The sequence below is a fragment of the Carassius auratus genome, unplaced genomic scaffold (genome assembly GCF_003368295.1).
Source record: "Carassius auratus strain Wakin unplaced genomic scaffold, ASM336829v1 scaf_tig00030164, whole genome shotgun sequence".
Taxonomy (NCBI): domain Eukaryota; kingdom Metazoa; phylum Chordata; class Actinopteri; order Cypriniformes; family Cyprinidae; genus Carassius; species Carassius auratus.
The window spans coordinates 32,350-55,341 of NW_020525830.1; the positions used below are offsets into that span (position 1 = coordinate 32,350).

Genomic DNA, 22,992 nt, shown 5'->3' on the forward strand with positions numbered 1-22,992 from the left:
CTAAACTGAGAAATATAATCCAAAAAATCTAATAAGATTCTAAATGACCACTGAGACTCACGAAGAATAAGGAATTTAGAAGAGGAGATGAATGGATCATCCTCCCACACTGCGAGACATAGCATGAGTGAAGGTCTATCTTATTGTATTTCCCCCTGTGGCAAACATTGTCACTAATAACGAAGTGAAGCACGATGAGTGGCCATATCTGGGCTGCATTGCTCTTTCTGTGCATGTGCTTAGAGCTCGGGGGAAGCAGTGCTCATCTAAAAAGATGGAAGAGTGAGGAAAGAGCAAGGAAAGAATTTCAGGTAGAGCTTCTAGACGTGGAGGAAAGGCAAAGTGAGATGTCATTTACCAACACAGCAGGAACGCCAAGTTTAGCAAAGAAAAATGAGGATCATTTGATGATTTCACCAAAAAGAAACAAAGATGCAATTGAGTCTGTATCAGGACTGCATCATGCTCAGATGAAAGAAACTGCAAAATTGGAATTTGAAATCAGAGTGACTCCAGTTTCGTTGTATGGCACGAGTGTGAACACAGATTCTACTCCACATAATATGAATAATTATTATCCCAAATCCAAAGGTATCCCTGAAATCACAAAGATGACATTATTAACTCTTAGCCAGGACCAAGATCGTTTCATTCCCACTGAACGAACTCCTGCAGTAGAGGAAACTAAAACTGACAGATCCACTCTGGATGGCCCATTGGATATCAGTGTGAACCCTCTGAAGCCTCCACCTGGGTTAAATAGCGGCGGACAGGAAGTGAAAACTGTAATGATGGGAAATCAGGAATCAGACAGCAGTGGTGATTTCCACAGGACCTTTACTGGACGGGATGAGATGCCTTCACAATCCCGCAGCCGAAGAAGCTGGATCTGGAACCAGTTTTTTGTGATAGAGGAATATAGTGGACCAGAACCAGTGCTGATTGGACGGGTGAGGTGAACATTTGTATAATTTTTTGTTATGCCTGTGTTTATTTAAAATAATGACCAGCTTAATTTGGTGAAACGTGATGAAAAATAAAATGGCTTGGTTACATAAGATGAAAAGGAAAGTCTTTTCAGAAGAGGTTTTGGTAGGAATTGTGACAGGAATTGTGATGCATATTCTTTGGAAAGATGTGCATTGACAAAACTTTTTTTTTTTCATTGACTAAAGGAGAAGAACATTGAAACAAGATAATTCTGTCATTTACTGTCACATTCATTTTTGTGAGCAAAAAAAGAAATGCAAGAAGAAATAAATGCATATATGTTCTACTTTGAAAGAAGAAAGAAGTTTCTTCTGCTCACCAAGCCTGCATTTATTTGATCAAAAATACAGTAAAATTGCAATGTTGTGAAATATTTGTACAATTTTATATTTTAAGATATTTTATTTAAAGAAATATATATATTACATTGTGATGCAAAGTTGAATTTTTTGCATCATTACTCCAGTCTCCCGTGTCACATGGTCCTTCAGAAATCATTCTAATATGCTGATTTATTGTTTGATTAGTATCAGTTATTACTGGTGCTTAATTATTAATAAGGTTTCTTATTATTATTATTATCAGGGTTGAAAACAGTGTATTTTTTTTAGAATTCTTACATTTTTTTCTAGAGCAGCAAATTAGAATGATTTCTGAAGGATCATGTGACATTGAAGACTGGAGGAATGATGCTGAAAATTCAGCTTTGATCACAGAAATAAATTAGATTTTAAAATATATTCAAATAGAAAATCTTTTTTTATATAAAATTTTACAATCTCTCTCTCTCTCTCTCTCTCTCTATCAAATAAATGATGAAACTTTTGGTCACATAATTTTTATCCCTTTATGGTTTTATTTAATTTTTCAAAACATTTTAAGCTTGCAAACATGCCTACACTCTCCTCGTTGCTTAGCGGTTGCTTACAAGGTCCATTTGGAAGGTTCTTTTATAAATAAATCAAGTCTATTGCATTACCTCAAGAGTTTATTAAACATGGGACTTGGACAGTAATTATTAGATGTCCCCAGAAAAAAAGACTGCAAAACGCAATTACATGCTCGCTGGTCACATTTAGAGACACATGCACAGACAAAGGCATGCACTAAAAAACCCAGATGCTCGCACACGCTCTGTGGTAATGAGCTGCACTGGATGGATCGCATTAGCTGCGATTTACACTGAGTACGTTTGCCAGCAGAACACAAGGCTTTAAAGAGTCTGGCGCTAAACCAACACGAGATCCAGAGAGCGCACCTCATAAATGTTGCATCCGCTTCTCTGCCTGTCACTGTGCTGACACTGTTTCTGAGTAAATGTTTATTCGATGGGCCAGGACATGCTGTTGTCACTGTTTTCCTTCATCACGATGTGCCGTTTACCTGTGTGCTATCCAGAGAACTTCACTGTGAATCAGTTACGGCTGAATGGAGGGCAGCTGTCTCGGAGACATAGCTGAACTTGACCGTTGCACTGCTGCGAGGCGAAACACAAGGCCAGACACAAGCACTGATGTTGATCTATGAGCTAGGAACTTTCCTATTGGATTTATAGTCAAGCAATTGAATATGTGGGTTGTTTAACATGAGAAATAAGCTTAGATGCAGCAGTGCAGGCTTAGACCTCATGAAATCAAAACAAGAGTTTAGTCTATGTCTGTTAGCTTTGGGGCCAATCTGCAAACAAGTGTAATCCTAAACGTTTACAAAATTAACTGAATTTAGCAGGTTTTGTTTTGTTTCGTTTTTTGTCCAAAAAATCTTCTCTCTACCACTTGCAATCAACTAGCAATAGTAGCAGATAGTAGTTATTTGTGGCTCCAGTTTTGTTGTGTTAACACAGGTTCTATTTCACATTATATGAAAAATTATTATCCCAAAGACAAACAAAAAAATCAATCAAATCACAAAGACAGCAGTATCACCTTTAAGCCAGAACTGCAAAATAAATTTCCCCCCAATAAAATGCCTTCTAGAAATGCTCTCTACCACCTGCAATTGTCTTAGCACCTGCAAAAATGTATTTGAAATAGTAATAATATTTCACAAAATAACAGTTTTTACTGTACTTTTTTAAATATAAAATAAATGCATTCTTGGTGAACATAAGAGACTTCATTCAAAAACATTTGAAAAATCCTAAAGCCCCCAAACTGTAGTGTACACAATCATTGTTGTTGTTGTCCAATCAGTGCTAGAGGTGCAGAAAATGGCACACTTCACCTTTAAGAGATTTGTACCCATCACAGCCTTTTCACTACAAACACAAAGGAGCCACTTGGTTCAATTTAGACGCTACAGTGACCTCCAAGTGTAGACATGCATATTGGAAGCAACTATTCAAAATCAGTTTTTATCATTGAGAAATCAAGTGTTCACATACTATGTGTGTGAATGTGTGCATTTTGCCTCATTTTAACTCATTAGTGGAGGAAGAAACAAGCGTAGGAGAGATATGCATGTGGTGTTTCTGAAAGAACAAATGTGGACACCAGAGAATCAAAAAGAGAGAGAAATGGCTAGATCAAGGAGAAGAGTGTACAACAGTGTGGATGAAAGAAAATGAGGAGTGAGGGGGGACTTTTCCTACTGGGAAACTCATCAGAGATCGTTTCCCAAATTTCAATCTTTTTTTTTTTTTTTTTTTTTTACAGCCTCTCTTTTTTTTCTTTTTGCATATTGGATTCATTTCATTCCCACAGTGAAACATTGTAGTGTACAGATGACTGCAGTAGAGCAATTAAAGCACAAATCTGAGAGAGGGTGATTAGGAGATTTATATAACAGATTTGAGAGGAGGTGAATGAAACAAAGAAAATGGGATGCGGAAATACAGATTGAGGTTCAAGATGGTGCTTCAAATCAAGTACTTTTGCTGCACTTGTAGTTCATCTAAACAATTCTGCCCTACAAACTGAGTTTTTTTATCTCTTTTTTGATTGTGCAACTTGTTCAAGGAACAATTGACCCAAAAATAAACATTTGCTGAAGATTTGCCTTTCAAGATGTACAGTAGATTGTTTGATTCTTTGTAGTTTTGTTTCTTCATCAGAACAGATTTGGAGAAATTTAGCAACATCTTCAGTTCTCTCTTCACAGCAGTTCAGTCAGTGTACTGTTTGAGTGCATGCATTACTCCGGGATATTGGTTTGTTTGAACTCAGAGGGAGTGTCAGCCACATTAAAAAAGTTAACAGCTTAAGTCATTTGTGGATTAATGTGTATAGGAGACGTAAACCATTTAAAACGATTCAGTTTGATTTGGTGAACTGGTTCAAAAAGATTCGTTACATAGAATGATAGTTTTTGCTATTTTTGGACCAAAATGTATTTTCGATGCTTCAAAATATTCTAACTGACCCTCTGTTGTCACATGGACTACTTTGATGATGTTTTTCTTACCTTTCTGGACATGGACAGTAGACCGTACACACAGTTTCAATTGAGGGACTGAGAGCTCTCGGACTAAATCTAAAATATCTTAAAGGGGGGGTGAAATGCTATTTCATGCATACTGAGTTTTTTACACTGTTAAAGAGTTGGATTCCCATGCTAAACATGGACAAAGTTTCAAAAATTAAGTTGTACGTTTGAAGGAGTATTTTTGTTCCAAAAAAACCTCTTCCGGTTTGTCACAAGTTTCGGAAAGTTTTTTTCGAGTATGGCTCTGTGTGATGTTAGATGGAGCGGAATTTCCTTATATGGGTCCTAAGAGCACTTCTGCCGGAAGAGCGAGCGCTCCCGTATAGCGAGGCTGAGCAGCACAGACATTTCACTGATCAGAGCGAGAGCGTCGCGAAAAGTCACAAAAGAATTGTGTTTTTGGTTGTCAGGGCAAGACAACCCTGCACAGATTACCAAAAGAGAAACAGCATTAAGGGACCAGTGGATGGAGTTTATTTTTACAGAGCATCAACGGAGTTGTGCAAGTGTTTTTGTTTGTTCCCTGCATTTCGGATTGCACATCGTTTATTTCTTAAAGATAATGCAGTCCCAACGGAAAAGGGTCACGATTGTGTGTTGGAACCACAGGCGGTGAGTAAAACTGCTTCAGATATCTCTGTGTTGTTAACTTAGCTATCAGCGCGTAAGCACATCAAGTAAACAACATGCGATGTTGGCATCAAACTGCACTTTCCACATGTACAGCTTAAAAAAAAAAAAAAAAGACGACATAAAGTGGAACTTAGTCATTTTCCAAAACCGCTAAGCAAATATATAGAGTTTCAGTACATACCACATAGCATACCGCCTTTGCTGATGCTGCTCTTGTTAAATTTCAGCCTCTGGATCTGTGTCACAGCTTCCAAACGCTCTCAACTCAAAAGCCTACTGGCGCTCGTGATTCTTTAGCTCCGCCCACACGTCACGCCTCCAGCCGGTCGTGTTTTTCCGGGAAAAATCGGTACAGACTATCTTTCTCTTATAAATATAATACAAATAAAGACTTTTTGGAGTTATGAAGGATGCAGTACTACTCTATAGGTACTCAAGATTACAGGATATTGAGTGAAAACGAGCATTTCACCCCTCCTTTAAACTGTGTTCCGAAGATGAACGGAGGTCTTACGTGTTTGGAACAGCATGAGGGTGATTCATTAATGACACAATTTTCATTTTTGGGTGAACTATCCCTTTAACTTCTTGAGAAGTCAAAAGCTGCTTGTTTGTAAGAAACAAATCCTTCTTCCATTCCTCTATACGCCACAAATTGTTTTACATTCATTTCGGCCCAAAACAAAACTTTCAATGAAGATAGATTGCCTATGGCCTTGATAAAGCCTAGGCTACATGAAGAGAATTTGCATGACAAACGTCGCTCTATCTAATCTTTCAGTTTGCACAGTTGCATCTTTTTTATCGTATAAAGCCATTGATGTCACTTTTTTTTTAACATTGTTTTTGACTGTGCAGTGATTTTTACTGCCACTTAGTGGAGATTGCACCTCATTTGGAGCTGACTGAACTTAGCCTTGTGCGAGCAGAACAAAGTGTTTTTGTGTGATACTTGTGCTTTTTCCACCTGCAACACATGATGCTGCTTTTTGTCTAGTGTGCAATGTATACTATTGTAGTATTAATTCATACTTTATAGCTTTTTTATGATTTTAATTTTATTTTAAGTTTTAGTGATTTTGTCAAGTGATTTTTTCTTTAATGAATTTAATGCACAATGCATTACACCCCTGGCTCTTAATGCATTGTGTTTCCTCCTAAATTTACAAAGAATACACAGAGACTATAAGAATCTATAGTCCTATAGTGACTATATCACTATAGGAAACAGATATGTACACAGAACACATGTTGTCCAGGAACTGTATTGCTCTGCTTACAGACCATGTGTTGAATCTGACCACATGCTAAGATTGGCTTCAGCTCTGCTCATGGTCTAGTGATGGGCAGGCTTACTGCCTACACTTCAATTATGACCCTCAGCTTCACACACAAACACACACACACACACACACACACAGCAAAGAGCTGCCAAAAGCTTCCAAAAGTGCCAAGCCTGAGAAAACATTCATAAACCCAGCACTACTAGCTCAGGGCCGCCAGAACCATCTCTAACTTTCCCTCCTCAGTAATAGCTCAAGCTAAACAGTAACCTGCCAACTAATGGCAGGATGACAGAATGCACACTGCCTCCTTCAGCACTAGTATTCAGAGTTTTAATCTCAGATGTGTTCAAAATTGCATAATGATATATTACTCTTTTTTTTCTAAATACAGAAAGATTACTTGCCAAAATGTGCATTATAAAGGCACTAAATCCAATAAAGTAAAGTGTTCAACTCGACCATTTACGACCTTCTTCTGGTGTGTATACTTTCAAGACAAACTGCAACTAGTCAAACTAGCAACTGCAATGCAGTTTTAATTATTAAGAAAATGATAAATTAATAATCACTCAGAAACTAAAAAAGGAAATATATATATATATATATATAAATATATATATATTTTATTCAGTAAGGTTCTAGTGATTAGTAATAATTAAATAAATGTATTTTAAAATGTATAAATTATTGATTAATTAAAACCATTCAATAAATAATTTAGTAATTCTCTTTTCATTTATTTACATCTATTGCTATATTTTTTATTATGATGATTATTCTACAGCATCAAGAAACATTACAGAAACAACATCAGAAAACACGTAATAAAAATATAATAATAATTATTAAAAAAATATTAAGAAAAAATCCAATCATCCGGCAGATTATTTTATTTATATTATTTTATATTATTTATTTGTATTAAATTGCCATATAGTATAATATAGATGGTCTTCTTATTATTATTTTAAAAATGCATCAATATTGTTCAAAAAAGGTTTTAAAATAAAATTTCAAATGATTCTGCAAGACACATGAAGCTTGATACTGTATTTTTTATTGCTTTATTTTAGTTTTGTGTTATTATCTTATTACAAAGTATCAATAAAAATAAGAGAATCTGTTTAAAAAAATGTTTAAAAAAATGTTTAAATAAAATACACATTTAAAAAATATAATAACAAATGATTCTACAAGACACGATGCATCTCAGACTAGCAGCTGCAATCAGATAATCAGCAAATGAAAGAGAAGGCCAAGACAGGGGAACGTGTGTGCAGAAAGAAACATCACAAACTGCTGCCCACGTCTGCTCAACCACTGTCTCATCCAGATTCTTCAGCTCGCTTTTCCATTCTGTGCAAAATGAGCACAAGCTCTTATTCGGTGTTGTTCGGTGACATGTTGTCAGCAGCTAAAGCGCCATGATTTTACCGTGGGTACAGGGTGTTATTAGGCATGACGTGAAGTGGCGGCAACAGCAATCTGATGAAAGACACCAAAGAAGACTCGAAGTGAAATGTAATGGAATAAAAACAACTCTTCAACCAAATCATATACTGCGTGAGTCTAATCTCAGGCAATTGTCAAGCAATTGTTTTTTTTGTTTTGTTTTTTGTGATAGTTGTTTCTTAGTCCCTTGTTTGCCCTGAACAGTCAAACTGCCTGCTGTTCTTCAGAAAAATCCTTCAGGACCCATAAATTCATTGGTTTTCAAGCATCTTTTGTTTATTTGAAACCTTTCCAGCAATGACTGTATGATTTTAAGATCCTTCTTTTCACACGGAGGACAACTGAGGGACTCATACGCAACTATTACAAAAGTATTTATGTATTACTCATTTGTGCATTGTTTTTATCTTTATTATTTATTTTGTCAAATTAATAATTTGATTTTATCCATCCATCCATGCATCTATCTATTATTTATTATTTAATTATTATTTAATTATTTTATGAATTAATTTACAGAGCAAATGTGCCAGTGATGGTAAAAAAAGAAAAAAAAGAAAAAACTTTACCAATTACATAATTTTTGCATTTCATTTGAAAATGCAAGTCAGAACACGTACACTTTTGCGAACCTTTCCCGTTTCACTTCTGTATTGTGATCTATTATTTCAACAGGGAAAATTGTAGGATGGAGCTTTTTGATGAGTTGCGCACAATAAGACCAGACCAGTCAATAGGGTCCATTTTGACTTTAAATAAGTGCACGTCTGTGTTAGTGTGCATGTTTTGACTGGTTAGAGTAATAGGCAGTGAATGCGCTTTGACATCATGCTCATGCTGTGTTCTGAAACTCACACACGCGTGAACGCAGACCGCTCAGCCCGCGGCTTCATGTAGCTCACCACAGAGAGAGAGAAAGAGAGGCTCCTCTAAGCTGCTCTTTGATGCCGTGCTCTTTTCCTCGTCTGACACACACCAATGTTTGCTTTACTGCCTCCCAAAATCAACCAAGCGTGCCTCCTGTGCGACCCCCTCAGGACAGGAAGTCTCTCTGACTGCAGGAAGTGTAAATCTTTCCCACTTCACATCACTCGGGGCTGAATTTGTCTTAAGCTCCACGCTCTTAGGAATTCAAGGATGAATTCCCTGAAGTTCAGAGAACATTTGTCAGTGTGTGGGGTTTGAGACCACTGTCAGCGGGTTTGCAAATATATTACAAAAGCTCCAATCTTCCGAAATGAAACAAGGAGGAATATTGAATTGTTTTCTGTCTGTCACGGCGGTTGCTTGTCAGATCGTAAGGTACCACCAATGAGATTTTGAATAAAAGCCAAGGCAGGCTGTGTGCGACATCACAGTGTGTCTTTTATGTCTTTTTATATTAAGACAGCTCACAATGGGCGGCATTTTATATTTATCAGTCACGTCACGTAGTGACATCCTCATTGATATGTGAAATTGAAATGTTGCTGCACAAACTCAAACAAGAGTTTGGCTAATGTTAGCAATATTTTGCCTGTAAAAAAAAAAAAAAAAAGTAAAATTATGTCTGAAGTGAAAGAGAATCTGCTCATTTATCAGAACATGCTCAATATGGGCAAAAGTATTGTGACACCTGACCATTACATCAACAGACATCATGAATACATAGACATTATAATGAATTTGGTCCCCCTTTTGCAGTTAATGACAGCCTCCACTCTTCTGGGAAAGCTTTTCGGAAGATTTTAGAGTTTTTCTGTGGTAATTTTCTTTCTTGGTCTTGCCGCTCTGACTGGTGCTAATATCTATTAGAGCTGATTTTGAGATCTACTCAGATGCTTTGTTCTGTGTTATTCTCTCTTTCTTTCTTCAGAAGAGCGACGACTCCTCTGCCTCTCAGTGTCACACATGCATGCTCTCTCTCTGAGTACAAATGGCTTCAGAGTGCATTAAAGAAAAGCACTCGGCGTACCTCAGAGCTCTTATTATGATCAAAAGCCTTCATGCCTCTCAAATTTTCAACCAACCAGTGGATGTTACGAGTGTCTCAGGCAGTGTTCACAATACCATACTATCACTCTGTAAAGGTTTTACAGAAAAAAATAAATATATTTTACAGATTTTTCCTTGTTTCAATTATGATATTTTATTTGCATTTTACAGTTTTTGTTTGGCAGCCGTAGCTGCCAGTCAATTACCATTTTTTACGGGACTTACTATTATTATTTTTTTTACAGTGCATGCAATGCTGAAGAGCAGCTAATGTATCCAATAGCATAACAACAGTTCAGCTGTTTTCAAAATACTGTTGTTTCCAAAAACATGCTACTTTTCTCATCTAGTAGTAATTTGTGTGACAAAATGCCACATTGCTGGTTTTTAATGTCACGTTGTATTGTGCACACATCTTTTACAGTCTAGCGAGCTGAGGAAATAATGAAACACTCTCCCTCAAGTCTCCCTTTCAAGCCACTTTAGGAAATTCAGAGTTGTTCAGATCGTTTATGTAAATTACTACTTTTTTAAGTGTTTACAACACTCTTTAAATGTCAACCTACAGTATGCAATGAATTACTTGAGTTCTGTGTCATCTTAAATCACATCAGCTTATGTGTGCATGCATGTGCACATTAATCATTAAAAAACTTTTTTGTTGTTTTTTAATTGATTTGTTAGTAATGTACACTATACCATTTTAAACTGTAGGGTTAATAATAAGAAATTTTACTTTTATTCTACACGGACACATTAAATTGATCTAAAGTGACAGTAAAGACGTTTATAATATTACATCATAATTGAACTTTCTAACCTGGTTCTTGGAAAAAATGTATCACAGTTTTCACAAAAATACGCATCAGCACAACTGTTTTCAACATTGATAATTAAAGATGATTCTTGAGCATCAAATCAGCATATTAGAATGATTTCTGAAGAATCATGCGAGACTGGAGTAATGATGCTGAAAATTCAGCTTTACAGCAATGGAATAAATAACTTTTTCAAATCTGTTCAGATAGAAAATTGTTATTTTAAGTTGTAATATTATTTTACAATATTTTCTGTATTTTTTGTTCAAATAAATGCAGCCTTGATGAGCATCAGACACATCCTTCAAGGACATTTAAAAAGTCTTCTCAATAGCATTTAAAAAGTTGTTGTCACATTTTTTTTTTTGCATCTTTTTGTATAACTAATTACTTTTTCATAGACTATGCTGCAATTTAATTACTTTAAATAGATCGTAAATTGAACTGGAAATTATATAAAACATCATTGTTAACATTCCCTTCTCGACAAAATGTTTGATCAGACTGTGAAAATGCAAAGTTACCATTTTGCGAAAGAAGTCCCAGATAGTTAAACAAGCCATTTTATTGTGTAATTTGAGCTAAACTATAGGTTTTACATTTTCGTCTTTGCTCATTCAGAACTATACTTTAACACACACACACACACATATATATATTTTTTAATAGCATTGCAAACATAGCACCTGTGTGAATAAATGCAGGGCTGTTCCTCCAGTGAGTGTGTGTTCCACTGAAGAATGAGTGTTAATATGGGATTATGAATCCATGTTCTTACCTCACTTATTTAAAACATTCTGACAGCTTGTGCACTCGTATTCTGCTATGGCTGAGCGCTGCCATCTCTGAATATACAGCTCCGGTCTGACGTATGCAAATGCATCTGTCTGTGTGTGTCTGTGTGTTTGTGTGTATTATGGTATTTTCAGAGCTAATTTGTAGATTTAAATATACATGCTGTCAGATGCACAGCAGTACAGTGCTGGTGTTTATGAGGTGATGAGAGAAAATGCACATGATAATGAGGGATGATCAATGCACAGATCGCTAAATCCAGACGGGTCCAGCAATGCATGTATTTCTACAGTATATATTTATGTGTGTGTGTTTCTGCAAGAAAAAATTGGCTAATAAAAACTTAAATAATAATGAATAATAAGAATAGAATAGAAAATAATAGTAAATAGCAAACAGATTAGAATAGTTAAGCCAAAAAAGCACTTTAAGCACAATTAATGTATTGTTTTATAGTCTTATTGTTTTTAATAGCATTGTTTTTTTTTACAGTTGATCATTTCCTAGTATATGTGCACCACAGGGCTGGCTGTATGTCTGTACTTGCTGTATATTTGTGCAGGATTGAGGATGTGGGAATGTGTTTGACGCCATGGTAGTTGAGAGTCTAAAAAGTACAGAGAAGTGGGTTGGAGAGAGTCAAAGAATTGAAAAAGAAAGGAACAAGACTGAAAGGTGTCACTGTTTTAAGACTAAAAGCAGGGGTAAGAGGTTTTAGACGCAGGAGGAAAGAACCTAAGAGCTCCTTTAATCGCAGGCTCCCTCAACCCACTTCAGTTTCCCAGCATGCCGAGCGTTAGTCTGATCACAGGATGGGAAACCACTGCAAAGTCTTCTTCTGACCACACACACACTCCTTCTGTACTAAAGTACTACTCCAAAAACTGTAAGAACAAGACAAAGATAAGAAGACCAGACTGAAGGATGAATAATCAGCTCACTTTCTCTCTCGCACACTGACCCAGCTTAGAAATAATAACTTAATTCCTGTTAAACTCTCCTCTCACACACTTACAGATGCAGACAAAGACGGAATATGAGCTGTCGAAAACGTGCGGGCTACATAAGACTGGAAGATGGATGAATAAACATGACAGAGGGGTGTTAGATGAGGGTTACCCAGATGGACAAACAGAAAGAAAGAGAGAGGGAGAGAGTGAAACAGATGGACAAAGAAGCAAACAGCTGAGAGGAGAACATGAGGAAAAAACAGATGGACATGTAGACTACCATTATGTGTGTGAGTGTGTGTGTGTGTAGGTGAAGGGGAGATCCAGAGAATGTTGCTTCAATCTACATTAGTTTACAGCTTTTTGTAAGTAGCCTGTAATGTCAGACTAAGCATAGCAGTGCCACTACATTTGTTCAGAATCAGAATCAGAATCAGAATGAGCTTTATTGCCAGGTATGTACACATACGAGGAATTTGTTTTCGTGACAGAAGCTCCGCAGTACAACAGAATGACAGCGACAGAACATAAAACACATAATAAAGAATAAAAAATACAAATAAGTAGAGAGTGAATAACAATATACAAATGACAATTGTAGGCAAGTATATTACAAAATGAAGTTATGTATGTACATATATATTGTGTGCAAAATTTAAGTGTATACTAAGTATGTGTGTTAGATAAATAAAGTGTGTGTGTATATAAATATAAAGTGTAGTGTGTCCGCCGTTATTATAAGCTGTTCATAAGATGGATTGCCTGAGGGAAGAAACTGGTCCTGTGTCTGGTCGTTCTAGTGCTCAGTGCTCTGTAGCGTCGACCAGATGGCAACAGTTCAAAGAGGGAGTGTGCTGGATGTGAGGGGTCCAGAGTGATTTTGACAGCCCTTTTTCTCACTCTGGATAAGTACAGTTCTTGAATAGATGGGAGGGTTGAACCGATGATTCGCTCAGCAGTCCGGACTACTCTCTGTAGTCTTCTGAGGTCAGATTTAGAAGCTGAGCTGAACCAGACAGTTACTGAAGTGCAGAGGATGGATTCAATGATGGTGGAGTAGAACTGTTTCAGCAGCTCCTGTGGCAGGTTAAACTTCCTCAGCTGGCGGAGAAAGTACAACCTCTGCTGGGCCTTTTTCACAATGGAGTCAATGTGAATGTCCCACTTCAGGTCCTGAGAGATAGAGGTGCCCAGGAACCTGAATGACTCCACTGCAGTCACAGTGCTGTTCATGATGGTGAGTGGGGGGAGTGCAGGGGGGTCTCTCCTGAAGTCCACGATCATCTCCACTGTTTTGAGGGTGTTAAGCTCCAGGTTGTTGAGACTGCACCAGACAGCCAGCTCTTTTACCTCCTGTCTGTAAGCAGACTCGTCACCGTCCTGAATGAGGCCGATGAGTGTGGTGTCATCTGCAAACTTCAGGAGCTTGACAGAGGGGTCCTTAGACGTGCAATCATTAGTGTACAGGGAGAAGAGCAGTGGGGAGAGAACGCAGCCCTGGGGAGCTCCGGTGCTGATTGTACGGGAGCTGAATGTGTATTTTCCCAGCCTCACTAGCTGCTGCCTGTCTGTCAGGAAGCTGTTGATCCACTGACAGACGGAGGTGGGCACGGAGAGCTGATTTAGTTTGGGCAGGAGGAGGTTTGGGATGATCGTGTTGAAGGCCGAGCTGAAGTCCACAAACAGGATCCTCACATAAGTCCCCGGTCTGTCTAGGTGTTGCAGAACATAATGCAGTCCAATGTTTACTGCATTGTCCACAGACCTGTTTGCTCTGTAGGCAAACTGAAGAGGATCCAGCAAGGGCCCAGTGATGTCCTTCAGGTGGCCCAGCACCAGTTTTTCAAATGACTTCATGACTACAGACGTTAGAGCCACAGGCCTGTAGTCATTTAGTCCTGTAATTTTGGGTTTCTTAGGGATGGGGATGATGGTGGAACGTTTGAGGCATGAAGGGACTTCGCACAGCTCCAGCGATCTGTTGAAGATCTGTGTGAAGATGGGGGCCAGCTGGTCAGCACAGGATTTCAGACAGGCTGGTGTAACACAATCTGGGCCTGGTGCTTTTTTCCTTTTCTGCTTCCGGAAGACCTGGCGCACCGCATCCTCGCTGATCTGAATTGCAGGTGTGGGGGAGAGGGGGGATGCAGGAGGTGAGAATGGTGAGAGTGCTTGATTGGAGAGGTGTTCAGGATGGGTTGCAGGAGCTGTTAATGGTGTGAACGGTAGTTTGGAGAGGCATTCAGGGCTGGTTGCAGGAGTTGTGAAGGGTGTGAATGGTTGTTGGGGGAGGCGTTCAGGGCAGGTGATGGGTGTTCTTTCAAACCTGCAGTAAAACTCGTTCAGATCGTCTGCCAGTCGTTGATTCTCTACGGTGCTGGGGGGTGGTGTCTTGTAATTGGTGATCTTCTTTAGACTTTTCCACACTGATGCGGAGTCGTTGGAAGTGAACTGAGTCCTTATTTTTTCAGAATAATTCCTCTTTGCCACTTTGATCTCCTTTTCCAATGTGTATTTAGCCTGTTTATACAAGACATTGTCCCCCTTCACGTAAGCATCTTCTTTGGCCTGACGGAGCTGTCTGAGTTTTGCAGTGAACCACGGTTTGTCATTATTGTAAATTAGTTGAGTCTTTGTAGGAATACACATATCCTCACAGAAACTGATATATGATGTTACGGTCTCTGTGAGTTCATCCAGATCGGTGGCAGCAGCTTCAAAAACACTCCAATCAGTGAGGTCAAAACAAGATTGTAAATCCTGCTCTGCTTCATTAGTCCATCTTTTTACAGTCCTTGATACAGGTTTAGCTGATTTTAGTTTCTGCCTGTAGGACGGTATTAGATGAACCAGAAGGTGATCAGAACGTCCCAAAGCTGCTCGTGGAACAGAGTGAAATGCATCCTTTATTGTGGTGTAACAGTGATCCAATATATTACTGTCTCTTGTGGGACAAGTAACATGCTGTCTGTATTTTGGCAGTTCACGGGACAGATTGGCTTTATTAAAGTCCCCGAGAATGATTAAAACAGAGTCCGGGTGTTGTTGTTCTGTCTCTGTGATCTGATCAGCTAGTTTCTGTAAAGCTGAGCTCACATGCGCTTGGGGATGGATGTAAACACTGACCAGAATGAACGAGTGAAACTCCCGCGGCGAATAGAACGGCTTGCAGTTAATGAAGAGTGTTTCGAGATTTGAGCAGCACGTCTTCTTTAACACAGTTACATCTGTACACCACCGTTCATTGATGTAAAAGCATGTCCCGCCGCCACGCGATTTCCCCGTTGATTCTGTGTCACGATCCGCTCTAAACAGCTGAAAGCCCGGCAGATGGAGCGCGCTGTCCGGTATGGTGTCATTCAGCCAGGTTTCCGTGAAACACAGAGCAGCAGAGTGTGTGAAATCCTTATTTGTCCGAGAGAGCAGAAGGAGTTCGTCCGTTTTGTTGGGTAGAGAGCGGAGATTTGCCAGAGGGATGCTAGGCAACGGCGTTCGAAATCCGCGCTTCCTGTGTCTGACGAGCGCTCCCGCTCGCTTCCCCCGTCTGCGCGTCCTGAAGCGCTTGATCAGCGCCGCCGCTCCTCCGATAACAACGTTCAGTAAAACGTCTGAATAATTGAAATCCGGTAAAATATCCTGTGGTGTGTTCTGCCGAATGTTCAGCAGTTCTTCCCTGGTGAAACTGATGGCAGGAATATAACTAAAGACAGGACAAACTAACAAAAACACAAAAACATATGCGGAGCTCGTCACGGAGGCAGCCATCCTGTATCGGCGCCGGCGCCAGACCAGTGACCGTAATACTGTGACCGTAATTCAGCTTTATTTTATTATTTATTTTATGTGTAATGTAATGTTATGTTTTATGTGTTATGTTGTTGTAGTTTTTTTCTTTTTTTGAAGACAGCTTGAACCAGATAATATGGAAGGCTGTTTCCACCACTGAATAAAAAATCATTGACTTTTTACCTTAGAATTCTGACTTAATAACACAATTGGGAGTTAGCTCAGAATTGTGAGAAATAAATCCACAAATATAAGTCTTCCCCCCCGCCTCAGATTTGGACTTTATAACTCGCAATTGCAAGTTTAAATCCTGCAATTTTGACGGTATATATTGATAACTGTGAGATGTAAAGTCAGAATTACGAGAAATAAAAAGTCAGTTCAGACTCAATTCTGACTTTATATCTCACAATTTGAGGAAAAAGTCAAATGATTGTGTTTTATTTTTATTTATGTTAAATTTGTAAAAAAACAAAAAAAACAATTGAGCAGCAATTAATTAATATAATAATTAATAATAAATAATTAAGTTATATTTGACCATTAATTAATTAATCATTTATTAATTAATCATTATTATTATAATTATATGATTAATTTAATATTAATTTAAAGTTTTCATTTCATCTGAAGTAATAACCATAAATTGTCCAGCAACCATAAGCCATTGTAAAAGATAAAAAAAAAAATATATATATATATATATATATATATATATATATATATATATATATATATATATATATATATATATATATATATATATTATTTATTTATTTTTTTGGGGGGGGGGTAATTCAGGTCATTTTTTAAAAACCAGGCAATGACTGTTAATGGTCCAGCTAGAAAGCATTTTTTTTTTTTTTTTTTATTAACCATTCATTCGCAGCTTAAAAATTCAAATGATAGTTTTAAATGTGTGCTTTATATGAAATAATTTGTTTATTTAGTTAATGCTACTGCTTTTAAAGTTTGAGAATTCTGCTAGTCAAATAGAGAGAACAATCAAAAACGTCTTTTGTATGTAGCGTTGTAAAAATCTGATTAACTGTAGTGAATCAGTTTGTTTTTACAGGTTATACAAATGAACCAATTCAATAAAGGATTCAATGATTCTTTTGTGTCAGTGAAGTCCTTATACAGTTTAGGTCTTTTTTCCCCCGGGTAAATGTGTGTGTGTGTATGTGTATATATAATATCAACCAAGATTTTTTATGTCATTGAATCATTATTTAATCAGACTGCCAAGAGTTAAAATGATTTTCTGGATTAAAAATGCTAAATAACTATTTTTTTCATTATTTATTTGGAGGGATGACAGGCTGTGTTTGGTTATGCGTATCATATTTAAATTTAAAGTAGACTGCGGTGTTCAGTGAACACTGTGCAGCTTGTATTCTGTTCTGTTCTTTGTAGCCAAAGCATGTTTGGTTTTACAGGTTTATTTGACACATTTATGTTCATGTTCCTCACAGTTCCCCGTGACCTTATTGGTCGGCTGAGCTAATGAATTTTCTGCCTGGCCAATCATCAACCCCCTATCAGTCCAAAAACACCTGGAGTGACTCGTATCAGGCACACTGGATATCTGGATAGTGAGGTCATTTTAGCCCCTGGTGAACGCTGCCCTTTCACAGTGATCCTGGATCAGTCTGTCTGCCCAGAGCTCAACTAGAGCAATTATGACTTTGTCAGAAAGTATTAAAAGGGAAATGCTTTTTTATTAGTACTGGCTGCAAAAACGAGGAAGCCATTAGTTTATTACGGACAGTTTTTCACATCATTTTTTTATACTCTGATATTAAATTTGTGTGGTTTGGCCTTAGAGGATCTCAGTTACAGAAAACTACAAACACATCTCATTACCTCATGAGTTATTTATTCACATGGAACCAGTCTGTCTCTTGAGTCATTATCTTCACGGGATGTTTTTAGAGAAGAATATTAGCCAAGTGAGAAAATAGCATTAGATTTGGTAACACCTGCTGTAGTGCCTGTGAATAAAATGCATTATAAATTTAGGGAATATTGCTTTTCATATCTCAAAGTCTACTTTAGATCTATCTGCCATCTTTCAGGTATGCAGGAAAGATTTATGAATATACTGTATAGGTGTATATGGCTTAAGAAATTTGTTTAAAAGTTTTGGTTTGGTAATATTTCTGTTATGTTTTTTAAAGAAGTCTCTCATGCTGACCAAGGCTGAATTTTATTGATTAAAAATACAGAAAAAAATAATTTATATTTTAAATTGTAAGTTATTCCTGTGATGCAAAGCTTTTTCTGTTTTGCAGATTTGCTACTTAAGAAATATAAGATTATTATCGATTTCCAAAAATGTTTATTATTATTTTATTTTATGGAAACCATGATACATGTTGATACCTTTGATCAATTTAATGCATCCTTGCTGAATAAAATTATTATTATTATTATTATTTAATCATACAGATCACAAACTTTTCGACAGTACAGTATATGTGCTAACAGTAACAGAGAGACTTGATTATAATATTTAATCTAATACAAGTCTGAATGTTCAATCACCCCTAATATTAAATGACAGCATGCAAAAAAAAAAAAAAAAAAACAGATCATATAAATATTAATATGAATGAATCACTTACATTGACACTTACACTTTATATGGTAATTCTTTAAGCAGAGAGGAATAATATGTTTTTTTTAAATAAATGAATTACGATAAAGTATACTGATAAGCTGGTCTTCAACCAAATTATAAGAATTTACTACATTATATAGCCTATCATAGAAAGTAAAAGCAGTTGCAATACAATACATACAGCATTATAAGTGCCTAATACTGTGCATAGAGACTTCTAAGAAATGGAATTTGTTGACGATTTTGAGATTTTTTTTATATATATTTTGTGTTTTCTATCATTTATGCATTCCTCCAGCTTCATTCGAGTGTGGACAGGGGTGATGGACGAACCAAATACATATTAAAAGGTGAGGGGGCTGGTTCGGTGTTCGTTATTGACAGCAGAACAGGGAACATCCACGTCACCAAACCCCTAGACCGTGAGGAAAAGGACCAATACCGCCTTATCGCCACGGCAACAGACCGGCAGACCGGCCGAGCCCTGGAGCCTTCATCCCAGTTCATCATCCGTGTGCAAGACATCAATGACAACCCACCGGTGTTCCAGGACGGCCCCTACAGCGCCACCGTGCCTGAGATGGCCAACATCGGTACTGCGCTTGGCTGCACACACGCAAATGATCTCTGACTGCTGTCAGCTCGGTTTGGGAGAAAAGACGGAAGGTCACATGCTCATTGAACCTTGACTTTGTCAAAACTACCTTTTATTTCATCTCTCTCTCTCTCTTTCTCTCTCTTTCCCTAGGCACGTCGGTTATTCAAGTGACAGCCACAGATGCTGATGATCCAACGTATGGGAGTAGTGCCAAACTCGTGTATTCAGTGGTTCAAGGCCAGCAGTACTTCACCGTGGACCCACAGTCAGGTATGTGTTCAGTTTTATTCTTTATGATTAGAAATGCAACATTTTATATTATGTCTCTCAAGGTTAGTTTATAAAAGGCACGTTTTACGTACAGCTTGCAACAGCTCAAACCCTCTTTTAGCATTAAAGGCACAATATGAAAGATTTTTTGATTAAAGTATCCGAAAACCACTAGAACAGTGTAATATATTTTGCTGACTTGTGTACTTACATTATCCCAAATGTTTCCAAGAATGTTTAATGTCATACACCCTCGATTTCCAGTTTTATTTATTATAATACATGGAAATACCAAAGACGCTTTAATATGTTATGCGTGACGAATGCACAGAGTAGCATTATAACACAACTTTCAACACACTCAAGTGTATCTGGTATAAAACAGCATTGCTTTTACCCCACATACACATGAAGTGGTCGGCTGTGGGTCGCACCCGTCTCTCTTTAGCAGTCGCTCATGTGGCCTCATTTCACTTCCATGGCTTTCAGCTCCACCCTGCTTCATACTACAGTGATGGTAATAAATCTTTAATATATTATTAGTGCTCGAGTCCCGCTGGATTGCATCGGCTGTGGGGATGAAGATAACAATTCCCATGATTCCACACTCAATCACAGCATCATCAAACTGTGCCTTTTTACTTTGTTTGTTTTGAATAGTATGTGTAGCGGTGAAAATGACATATTGTGCCTTTAAAGGTTATACAGTATATTATATTGACAGCAAGTGGTTGAAATGGGTACTGCAGTCATAATTCAAAATATTGGAGGGTTAGTTTCTCACACTCTACCTCCTCAGATTCATGCGGGTTGCTAGGTTGAGTACACACAATAGGAACAAACACATCTGACAATGTAAGGTTTACAGTAGCAAGTTGACATGGCAAATGTTTTCTTTGACGGCAGCTTGGCGGAGGAGGCAACCTGCACCACATTTTTTAGAAAAACATTCGTTTTTAGACAAAATTACCCGTTCTGTGTGAATGGCTTCATATGTTGTGTTTTCTACCAACTGGCAACCTGGGGTGTTGAATACTATTGGGTAAATTAGCAGCGGGTGAAATCACACAGACCAAAACAAATAAATAGACATTACGGCATGGAGCGCACACTTCATAGTAGTGGCTGTAGCATTGTTTTTCTGAGAAACAAGTATGTGCACTTTGTATGTTTTCTTAAATATCTGCAAACATATTTTTATGCTTTAGTACATTCAAAAAATGACATACAACTCCTTTACTAAACACTACTTAAACGCGCAGTATGGAATTTTTGGCCACCAGGGGTCACTCAATCAAAATAATAACATAAGACGTACTTTGATGACGTCGGGAAATAGCGTAAGGAGTTGTTGTTCATTGGAACACGCGCTCTGTAACTCCCTATCATTCCTCACTCATTCTAACTTAGTATTTTGACAATCACGTCTTTTCGAAAGGAGAGATATAGACGGTTTCAACGGCAACAACATAAACAAACGTTACTGCGCATGAGCGCTTTTGTGGACCTAACTTAACTTTCGGTAGACTTCCAAATAGAATCAATAGCAACAGCCAAGTCCCTCTAGAGTAGATATTTTTTGATAACAAACAAAATGTTTGCTGCGAGGGTCAGACGGACTTAATGAAAATGCAATTCATTATTTGCCAACAGTAGATGTTTTAAAGCATAGACATAAAGCGCGAGAAATAGAGGTTTCCCCAGTAACAGCTGTAAACGAAGCAGAGATGGTACGCTCATAGGCTGCTATCAGGCATATTACATGCAAGTCTTCCTTCAGAAATACAGCGATATAAAAACAACTGTGCCTCGCTTTGATATTTTAACATATAAATGTAAGGAATTATTATTATTAAACGTGCAGTACTTAACGTTACTCAATGAAGCCTTTTTGAAAAAAAAATCAGTTTTAAAATTGTGGTGAGTCTCCAAAAATAAATAAATGTATGGGAAACACATCCCGCAGCACAACCACCTGAGCCCAACTTCAGTCTACTCATCACCTTGCCTTTAACTGCGTTTGAAGAAGGCACCGCAGCCAGACCGATATACACAACACAGACCGGAGGTTAACTTAGGTCCAGGCATGTGCGCCCGATGAAACCGTCTATATGAATTATGAGACCCCTATCAAATCAATATTCCATCTAGCTAGTAGTAATATATGTTAAAAAACACGGCCGCCTTTTGTTAATAATTATAATTACGTTATACTATGATATCGAACAAGTTAGAGAACTGCATTTGAAGCTACTTTATTCAGCTAGATATAGAACAAATGTAGATTTACATGAGAGCTAGTCCGTCTGCGTTTTACACAAGACATCATCGTTTCACAAAATATACGGATAGATACAGTTAGCTGAATAGATGCATACCTGTTTATCAGAATGCAAGCGAGTTCGGCCTCTCTCTGTAGTTTCAGCTTGTCACGAAGCTCTCTCTATCTTGGAAATGCAACTCCAATATTTACCTGTGTCTTGTAGCTTCTCTTGTCCCAAAACCTTCTCGGGTCATTTATTTCACCCGTGCGTTTGCGCTTCACAGAACATGCAGGCAAAGCATAATCATGATCCATAACTAAGTTATTGATTGAGGTTTAAATCGAATATAAATATAAAATATAATAGTCTCAATCAAGGCTACTACGTCTCGTCTTTGTTTCTGTTCACCTTTGTATTTGGCATAGGCAGTAAAAGAAATGGACACAGCGACCCCATTGGAACTCAATTGAGACAAGTGAAGCCCATTTTTAGTGTTTTTTAGCACTTCCGTTTCTAACGCTCAGACTCAAACGAAGCTTGACAACGTCAGCAACCTGTCTGACAGATGTAAATCTTCTAGTAGCTGTGCGTGCAAACTGCCATCGTTAATCTTGCAGAGACGGCGAGCTTGAGCGGGGAGTTCTTTGGCGTGAGTGAGCAGGAGTAAGTATTCTGATTAATTATTTTGTATAGTATTTTAAAATGTAACGCCAGTACGCCATATTAAGTTAATTGCGACAGAGAGGCGAGTGGTTATGACGCAATCGTTAGCCTATTTTTTACAAAAACTGTTTCTACGGGGCCATAATGTAACAGAGAAGGTAATGGAGCCCTTTATACATTGTCGTGTAACTTTAGAAATAAACAATGGACAAACGGAGTCTTTAAACGCCTCAGATGTAAAGTTATTCGCTGTCAAAGTGACGCCAAAATGAATGGGAGTCAATGGGAATGCTAAAGCAAGTGAAGTTCTTCTACAAGATGGCAGCCCCCAGCCGACTTCAACATCCGGTCGACTTCCTTGCCGCCTGGTATTTGGTGGTTCCGCAGGAAGTTAGATAAACTAGAGGGGTCAAAGTTTATATGACGCCATAGACGGGCGACAAAACGGAAATAAAGAAACGTGCCGT

At 37.8% G+C, this 22,992-nt stretch overlaps 1 pseudogene; it reads left to right on the plus strand.

The window, feature by feature from the left end:
• The first annotated feature begins 535 nt into the window (after positions 1 to 535).
• The window catches only part of LOC113080036 (cadherin-11-like), a 55,311-nt pseudogene continuing 32,854 nt past the window's right edge, over positions 536 to 22,992 (plus strand).